This window comes from Chinchilla lanigera, unplaced genomic scaffold (assembly GCF_000276665.1).
Source record: "Chinchilla lanigera isolate Chin_1 unplaced genomic scaffold, ChiLan1.0 scaffold00336, whole genome shotgun sequence".
NCBI lineage: Eukaryota > Metazoa > Chordata > Mammalia > Rodentia > Chinchillidae > Chinchilla > Chinchilla lanigera.
Window position 1 is genome coordinate 1 of NW_004955737.1, and position 9,215 is coordinate 9,215.

Genomic DNA, 9,215 nt, shown 5'->3' on the forward strand with positions numbered 1-9,215 from the left:
GCCCGCCGCCAATGGCCGTCCCAGGCCGCTCGCTGCGAGGCGGCTCGGCCGCGGGCCGGTCCTTGTGCAGCTGGGTCCCGGCGTTTCGGCTCCGCGGCCGCGGCTTTCCGCGGGGGAGAGCGCGCCCCGCTTACCCGAGGCGGGCCGAGACGGTGCTTCTCCCGAGACGTGCGGGACTGACGGTTGACGCCCGGAAAATGCGCGCCGCGGGCGGGGGAGGGGCGCGGGCGGCGGGGGCAGGTGGGAAGAGGCCGCTTCCGACCCGCACTGCTGGGCACTGGGCGCTCGAGGCGGCCTCGCCACCTGCTGCGCTGGCACGCGGGGGCAGCGAGCGGAAACAAAATGCGCCCGACCGCTCTCTGCTCACAATGGGTGTTTCCAACTGTAGGTCATACTTACTGCGACCAAGTTTCAACTCTTCTTTGGTCACTTGCCCTCCAGAAATTTTAAGAAAATGCACTTTTACTGCAGGTTCTCTCCCTTTCATCTAGCAATTCCGTCCAATAAAAATACAATGTAGGGTGCAAATGCGGGCCACTATGTAAATAGCCCAGAGCCACAAAATAAAGCAGTAAAAAAGAAATGAAATTTAATGTATTTCGTTTACCCCAATATAGCCAAGGTGGTACCATTTCGACATGTAATTAATATAAAAAGATGAATACTTTTTCTCTGTTGAAATTCGGTGTATTTTACACTTAAGGCACATCTCATTTGCGATTAGATTCATTTAAGTGCTTATAAGACATACGTGGCTAGTGCTTGTCCTATGGTACAGCACATTTCTAGTCATGTAGATGTGAATTCTTGTTTTTGTCAGGCCCTAAGACACAAATGCCAAGAGGAGGATTAGTGTAAGTGATGAAAAAAGGGAAAAATAAACTTCTTTACTGTTGGATTGAACCGTCTCGACAAACCTTGACTTTAGCCCTGTGATTTACACAGTGCTTAATGTTTCTCCATCTTCCGTCACCACAGTCATTTCAGATAGGGTCAAAAAACACTAACCATTTTCTCGGCTCACCAACAAAACATTAATCTTCACCTAAATGAATAAGAAAAATGGCTTTAATAAGGACAACCAGGAATAAATGATCTGTGTTGCTGATGTCAGACAGTATTATAAGGTGTATATCCTTTTGTTCTTAAGGCAGGGTTGTTGTCAGGGTTTGCAAGGAAAGCAATACAGAACACATAATTTATAGGATTATTTTATAATAGTCACCTAAAAAGTCATACAGGAAATCTGTCCATATACTGAAGATCCAAAGAATACCGCTGAGGAACTGGATCCTATGATAAATCCCTGCATGAGTCCAATTGAAGACCCAGAGCCCATGACAATGCCTCATGCAAGCCTATTTCAAGGATCTGTGCTGGGAAGGCCCAAGATAGTGGTGGAAGCGAGAAAGTCTGTGCCAGGAGGGTCAAGGATCTGTGCCAGCAGGCTGAGGAACCTGCACTGGAGCCAGGAAGCAACACTCAAAGTAAGGACCAGAGCTCCCCCGAAAATTACCACAGCCATCCTCAGCAACCATGAGGTCTCAAGTGCCTTCAATGATGAGAATAGCTGAGTTCATATCAGGAAAGCCAGCTCGACAAGCTTCTCCAGGACACTGAGCAGTGCACCGTCTTCCCCTTCAGAGCCAGGAAGCGATGCTCAAAATAAGGACCAGAGCCCCCCCAAAGTGAACCATAGCCATTCTCAGCAACAAGGTCGTGAGCTCCTTTGACAATGAGAACGGCCGAGTTCATATCAGAAAAGCTAACATGACAAGATCCTTCTTGAAAAAAAAAATCCTCCTCGAGACCCAACAGCTTCTGCAGTTCTTTTTGTTTTGTTGGCAGCAATCCTCAGGTGGGCCTTCCGCATCCAAACTGATTTAGTTCCTCCGGGTGTTACAAGTTGACCACCAGTTGTCAATCCACCACAAGGGTCTTGCTATGTAGTTCAGGCCAGCCTTGCACTCACTGTATATCCCAGGCTAGCCTCAAACTCACAGTGATCCTCCTTGCTCAGCTGCCCTAGTGGTGAGATTATAGGTATGCACCATCATGCTGGTGCAATATTAGGTTTAAATTTGTGGTGTGTAGGTGTAGTCCCAGCCCTCAAGAGGCCAAGGCAGAGGATCAAAAGTTGGAGGCCAGCCTGGCCACATAAGGAGTTCAAAGCCAATCTGGACTACATAGCAAGACCCTGTCTCAAAAAAGGAAAAATGAAAACAGTAACAAAAATTAAGTGATGCTGCTAACATTTTGAAATCCATTATTGTATGTAATTATCAGTCTTGTGGCCTGCACTACTGTATTACACAGAAGGGATCCATAAATTATGCTTAAAAACTCAGAGTGACTATTCCTGGATGCTTTGTTGGCTTAGATGTCCTGACTCTGTCCCTATGTAGAATGTCTATTCGTATTGGGTTAATAATATCCCTTCATTATTGCAGGCTGATCAGGTCCACAATCTCCCGAACAAGTGTATGGTGAAGGCTAAATAAAAAGAGGCAAATGGAATGATTTCAGGGCTCCAGGAGGATCAAAGCCCTTTTACAGAATTTAAGATTCTCTCAGGACAAGACCAAGACCTTCTCTGCGTGGCCCGTATTTATTTGGTTATCAGAAGAAGGGAGGGGAGTACTTAAGAAGGGCAGAATCACTCAAGGACTTCTCCAACTAGAGGTGTTAAGGTAATAAGTTAATCCTTAATAAGGATGAAGTCAGTCCACCCAGGAGTGAAATGCTTGAGGATATAGTCTATCTAGTTGAGATCAGATCCAGGTGTCCTTGGCTGTGATCTCGTTTTATCCTTTGAGGCTTTCCGGCTTCATCCACCATTACAGGCCTTAGCAGGGATTAGTGACTCACAGAGGTTCACTTACTTTGAGTCCACCACCCATCTCCAGACAAAGAGCCTAGGCCTTGGACAGACTCACAAGTAAACAGGGAAAGTCAATTAGTTAATTTAACTAATTGCTCAAGGCTGCTTCATAGTGGTCTCCATTATGTTCTCACCATCTTTCTTCATCCCTTGTCCCATGGATAATAGACCTTTTGTAATACTAGGAAACTTCCTGTGTGAAGATGAGATTATTCTGCATCCTTGAGAATATGAGGGTACTTTATCTCTGCAGGCTTCTTTTGTTAGATAAAATTGGGTAATTCAGAGATATCCTTGGTTTTTCCCTACTTGCTATTATGTAACTTTAGCCCTAGTCTTGCACTGTGTGAAAGGCGGACTTGGGAATAATATGAATAGTTTTAAGATCATGATAATAATAGTCAGTATGTGTTGAATGTGTTATTATGTACCAGTCACGGTTTCAAAGGTTTACCTTTTTCATTTTATTTAATCCTCAATACTATGTGAGATAAACATTCTAGAATTCTCACCTTACAGATGAAGTGCCAAGATAACACAAGAATTCAGAAGCATTTGGGAACTATCATAAAACTGACTGATAGGTGCCAAGTATTGCAAAATGGCAAGAAAAGAATTCTCTGTGAATGCTCCTCCTTTACTTTTAGGCCCTTCTTATTAATTCATGTCCCCAGGAACCTGGGTCCTGGTGCAGGAAGGAACTGCCTCCTCATTTCTGGTCAAGATACATAGGCAGCTGTGCAGATGTGTAGGTATAATTTATTGTAAAGTAGATTCAGAGAGAATTACACTTTCAAGAGAAAAGATGGGCCACATCACAAAGGCATCTTCACCAAGTCTGGGTATCTTTTTATCCACATACGAGTTACTCCTGGGATTCAGGGAATTAAAGTAATTATGGTACTTATCAACATTTACTTAGGGGGCTGGGGATTTAGCTCAGTGGCACAGTGCCTGCTCGGCAAGTGCAAGGCCGTGAGTTCAATCCCCGGTACTGGAAAAAAGAAAAACAAAAATAAAATAAATAAATAAATAAACATTTACTTAGAAACTACTTTGGAATTGCAAAATGTCTCTCTGTCCTTTGTAAGATGGTCGCTATCTCCACAGGGGATTTAATCAGGTAAGAAACTTATAAAAGAAATCTATAAAACATAAATTCTTAATTTAAGCCAGATTCCAGCCCAAGGCAACAGGGCCTTTAGAGAACATTTCCTTTCCTGATATCATTGGGCAGTAGGCCATGGCATCCAGGAATGCTGTATGCCTTGTTTTAAAATTAGAGTCAGGTAGCCAGGTATCAGAAGGGATGCATACAGGGTGTAACCTTAAAATGTCACTGTGCTCTGTGGTGTCAATTTAGGTCTGAGACTGAACAAATGATTATGAATGTATTCGATATTGAAGTGTTTGTTTCTTAACTGGAAAGGCATGCTATTTTGGACTCCTCCCTCTTTTCCCTCAGACTCACTATTGTCTAACTACTTGCCTAACAATTGTAGTGTAGGCAGACTAAATTCTGAGAGGTTGGAAAATGTGTTGTAATATAAGAAACGGACCTGCTATCAACTACGGCAAAGATGTCTTCTTAAACTAGGTTTGCTAAGTGTTTTCCAGGAAGATTTCTTTAAATTGCCTATCTTTGATTCTTTCTCACTATAGTTGCATCCTAGGAGAGCTCTGTCTTGGCACCTAGAATGTTCAGTTGTTAGTATTTTGTTTAACTGTCTTGTCCATTAAAGTAACCTACGAAAGGCAGAGAATGCCTTCTCATCTCTGAATCTTTAGAGCCTAATCCAGCACTTTGTCCGTAGTAGGCTTTTAACAATAACGGTACGTACCTGCTCTTCACTGGATCACCACCAGAGTGACAATAAAGAAAACTGATTTTCAGAGCTTACTGACTTCAGCTTCATCATCAGGGCTTGTAGGTTTAGATAGTGCAGCCTTTTAGTCTAGTTAATGGGAGAAATTTTCATAACTATGAAGTAGGAAATTTTTGCAAACCACATATCCAACAGAAGATATCTAAGGGGCTGGGGATTTAGCTCAGTGGCACAGCGCCTGCCCGGCAGGTGCAAGGTCATGAGTTCGATTCCCGGTACCAGAAAAGAAAAGAAGATATCTAGATTAAATAAAGACTTTCAAAACTCAACTGTAAAAGAACAATTCAAGGTGGGCCTGATGGTGCAGGCCTATAATCCCAGAACTCTGGGAGCCTAAATTAAGAGAATCATAAGTTAGAGCCCAGTCTGGGCAACTTAGTGAGACCCTGTCTCAAAATTTAAAATTATAAAAGGGCTAAGGAAGTAGTTTAGTGCAAAGGCCCTGGGTTTAATCCTTAACACCCACCCCCAGACATAGAAACTGGGCAAGATACCATTCATTAAAAAGAATATACAAAAAAAATATACAGAGAACATATAAGCTCACGAAAAATGTTCAGTAGAATTAGCCATTAGGTAGGTGAAAATTAAAACTCCAATGAGATTCTATTACTCACTTACCAGAATGGCTAAAATAAAGTTTTTAAATGATAGCACCAAATGCTTGAAAGGATATAAAGAAACTGGAAACTGAGCCACTCATACACTGCTGGTAGAAATTTATAATGGTATGCTCACTTAAAAAAACATTTAACAGTTTCTTTTAAAATACATATGTTTATACACAGTACCTCATGTGATGGTTAAACTGTAATCTTGATTGGATTAAGAGACTCTTGGAGAGGTGATTGCATCATGTGGTTGCTAACTTAATCAGTGACTTAATCCACTGATATTTGTAGCTAAATGTGCTGTTAGGATATGGGCCCAGGGTAGAAGTGGGTCACTGGGGCCATTCCTTTGGAAGGTGTGACTCTTGATAGTACTCCTCCCTTGTGCTCTGCTTTCTCTCTTTGTAGCTTTGCTCTCCCATACCCTTCCACTATGAAGTTCCGACCTTGGAACCAGCCAACAAGGGACTGAATCCTCCCAAATCATGAGCCAAATTAAACCTCTCTTCCTTTAAACTGCACTTGTCAGGTATCTTACACCAGCAAAGGTCAGCTGACTAGTGAACCATTCCAAAGAGATGAAGATTACGTTTACACAAAGCCTGTACTCAAATATTTATAGTGGCTTTTTAAAAAAATGTCCTTGAAGGAATGAATAAACTATGGTACATTTATTTAAGCAGCAGAATACTACTCAGCAAGAAAAAGGAACTACCAATATAAAATATCTCATGAATTTCTATAATCTTGAAACTGAGGTAGGATAGAAGAAATTAAGGTTAATAGAAAGGAGACAAAGAAAATTACAATTTTAAAATTATACTTTTAAGAAAAATTGAAGTGTCAGGATACAAAGTTACTCAGGTCTCTTTGCCTTTCAATAAACTGATCTCTCCCAAATTCCTAAGGGTCCTAAAGGCACAGTAAATGTGGGCCCATGCTTCTAACTTGTAGGGAGGGCTTTTTCATCTGTAAAATGGTCCTTTCACCTACAGAAAGGACATCATCTTTCACTTGTAAACCGAACTCTTTCTTTCCATAGATTTCTATCCCTAGAACTACAATAACATAGAGTCCATGGTAATAATGTGCCTTTATCTCTTGAGGACCTGTGCTTTATTCTCTTTGACTGTGTACTTTTAAAATTCTACCTAATAAACCTCCTTATGTCCCATACTGATGCATCTTGAAAATTCAGTTTCTGGCTGGGCTTGATATTGCAGACTGGCAATTCTAGCACTTGGGATGCTGAGGCAGGAAGATCATTCAGTTCAAGGAAAGCCTGGGCTACATAGTGAATTCAGGGTCAGCTTGAGTTACATTGCAAGACTCTGTCTCAAGAAAATTAATTTTCTATAATGGAAGCCAGGGAATCTACAACCTTCATCTCTCCTTTGGGCCTTCTCTGCCCCTGTTCAGTGACAAAATCAAAATGGAAAGCAGATTAGCAACTGCCAGGGATTGATGGGGAGGGTAGGGTTTGGAGGGTAATAGATGTGGTTATTAAAGTATAGGTACTATGATGAATCCTTGTGATGGAACTGTTCTGTTTTTTAATGTAATGACTGTCATAATCAGTGTATTGCACAGATTAATCATTCTTTATTTTAAAGAGAATAAAAAAATAAAAATACACACAATACAGAATTTGAAAACAAGATGAAAGATAACAATATGCGATGTAACAACCATTGTTAATTTCCATTCTTCAAGGTACAAGCTCCAGAGGACCAATTGGGTCTTTAAATTTATACAAGTATTTCCATCAAATGAATTTTTACCCTTACATCCAAATAGACCTAAGCAGTTAAAAACATAAGAAAAATAACAGCCATTAGCTATGCATTAACTGAGAAACCACATGCAAACCAAAGGACATGGAGAGACAGAAGCTGAGAGGACAGAAGTTCAAGCAGCAGAGAGATGTGAAAGAGTTAAGAACAGAGCCCATCACAATTTATGTACTAATAGCCCCAATCCATTTAAATGTTGACCAGTTAAAGTTAGACCTTAAAATACAGGACGCAGGTAGAACTTAATCTGGTTGGTCACAACTTTCACCCAAGTTGTAGATCCTTTGGAATAAAATGAATACAGAAACAGCTTCATGTTCTTCATTTTGCTTTGCATAACCATTTTGAGTTTACGGATTCCACTTAAAAACATCTACAGGTCAGTGGAACTTTTCCCTATCCGAGTACATACATGTACCCACCACATCTCACACCTTACTGTTACCTAAATTCATGTCAATAAGGAAAGTGTTTTAGTCTCACACCTAGGTTATGCCTGAAGAACTGGCTTGTGACATATACATTTCTCTGCTAGGAGGCAATGTTGGTACAGGAGTACAGTACTGCTAGTTTGCTGTTTCCAAGTATGTACAACACAAAGCACTGCTGTCAGGTAAACAAATGCATAGGGGAAGATGAGGTGTGAGCTCATAGAAAGCAGTCAAATGGAAATCACAAAGACTTTCTCTTTTAGAGCTCCCCTATTTTAATTTGCAGAGGTTTTCCAATAATTTCTTTAATTACATCACATACTTCTCAGTCTATTCCGGGGCTTTTCTGTTGTACTTTTGTCTACCTGTTTTGTAGATCTGAGCAATCTCAGGCCCTAAAGGATCATCTGGATTGGGATCACACAACAGAGAACTTTTGAAATAGTGCTGGAGACCACTGTGACCGTAGAATATCAAGACAAATTCTGCCATTCCTGTTAACATTTGGATGATAAATTCCTGTTGTAAATGTAACCTCAGGTGGTTTGAAGGGGTAATCCGTTGGGGAATGAATTGTCAAGAAAAATACTCCACCCTGACAGGGACTACCATTTGGCCCCATTATTGTAGCTTTCCAGAGGAACATATCATCTCCAACAGGACCTGCTGAACACTATGCTAGTGGGTCCTGTGCCTGGTCATTCAATTCCTTGTGGATTCTCTTCAGAGCCATGGTGGGAGGCGGGTGGCGGAGCCTACCCCACAGACCCAGTGAGGACGGTTGGGGTCAGGGGAGGGATGAGGAAGGGACTGGGGGCTGAGACCAGCTTGGTGGTCGCAGGTCAGATGGGAAGTTTGAGAGGGCTTCTGGACCTGCTGCAGCACTTACCACATCACCTGCGTCAGCCCCTTTAGGTGCTGCCGCCCACTGTTCTGTTCTTGACTGTGATGATAGCCACACAAATGTGTACTTGTGTTAAAATTACAGAGATCCTAAATATTCACAGGCAGTAGTGGATATAAATGGATTGTATCGCTGTCAGTTTCCCAGATATGATACTGCACTGTAGTTTTGAAGATATTATCATTGGAGGAAACTAGTTGAAGAATAAACAGGATTTATCTTTATCATTTCTTACAACTGCATGTGTGTCTACAAATATCTCTAAATAAAAGGTTTTTGAATTTAGTATGTATAAATAAATCCTATTCTTTCTTTATTCCATCATTCTTCGTTCTTTCCAACTAATTCAGTTCACTCTGCTCCCACCTGAATCATAATGGCAATTTAAATGCTATTATAAATGATTGGAGGCATCACCAAGAGGATAATAACTACCTGATATATTTATTTTCTTGGATCTCATTTGTGCAAATTGTCTTGTCCTAGTCTCTTGGGCCTGTTATGAAACATAAGCCCAGCCAGTTAGCCCTTCAGTTGGCTGGATGAGGGTCCTAATCCTTTATAGTCTCAACTAGCCAGGAATGCTACTTGATATTGCTCCAATATCTAGTGATACTTTTGTATTGTTGATGTCTCAGCAGGACTGTAAACTGCATGAGGGTAGGAGTTCACTCATTCACTTGTTTTTCCATTCAGCAAATATTGATTG

At 41.3% G+C, this 9,215-nt stretch overlaps 1 long non-coding RNA gene and 1 pseudogene across 1 annotated transcript; both read right to left on the reverse strand.

The window, feature by feature from the left end:
• Positions 1-680: 680 nt before the first annotated feature.
• On the reverse strand, positions 681-4,827 carry LOC102026931. The gene is made up of 3 exons (XR_265184.1): positions 4,723-4,827; positions 918-1,045; positions 681-823 (listed from the first exon to the last, which is right to left on the reverse strand). It is a non-coding gene; the product is annotated as an uncharacterized LOC102026931 (long non-coding RNA).
• Positions 4,828-7,911: 3,084 nt separating this feature from the next.
• On the reverse strand, positions 7,912-8,335 carry LOC102027371 (annotated as a pseudogene).
• Positions 8,336-9,215: the final 880 nt, after the last annotated feature.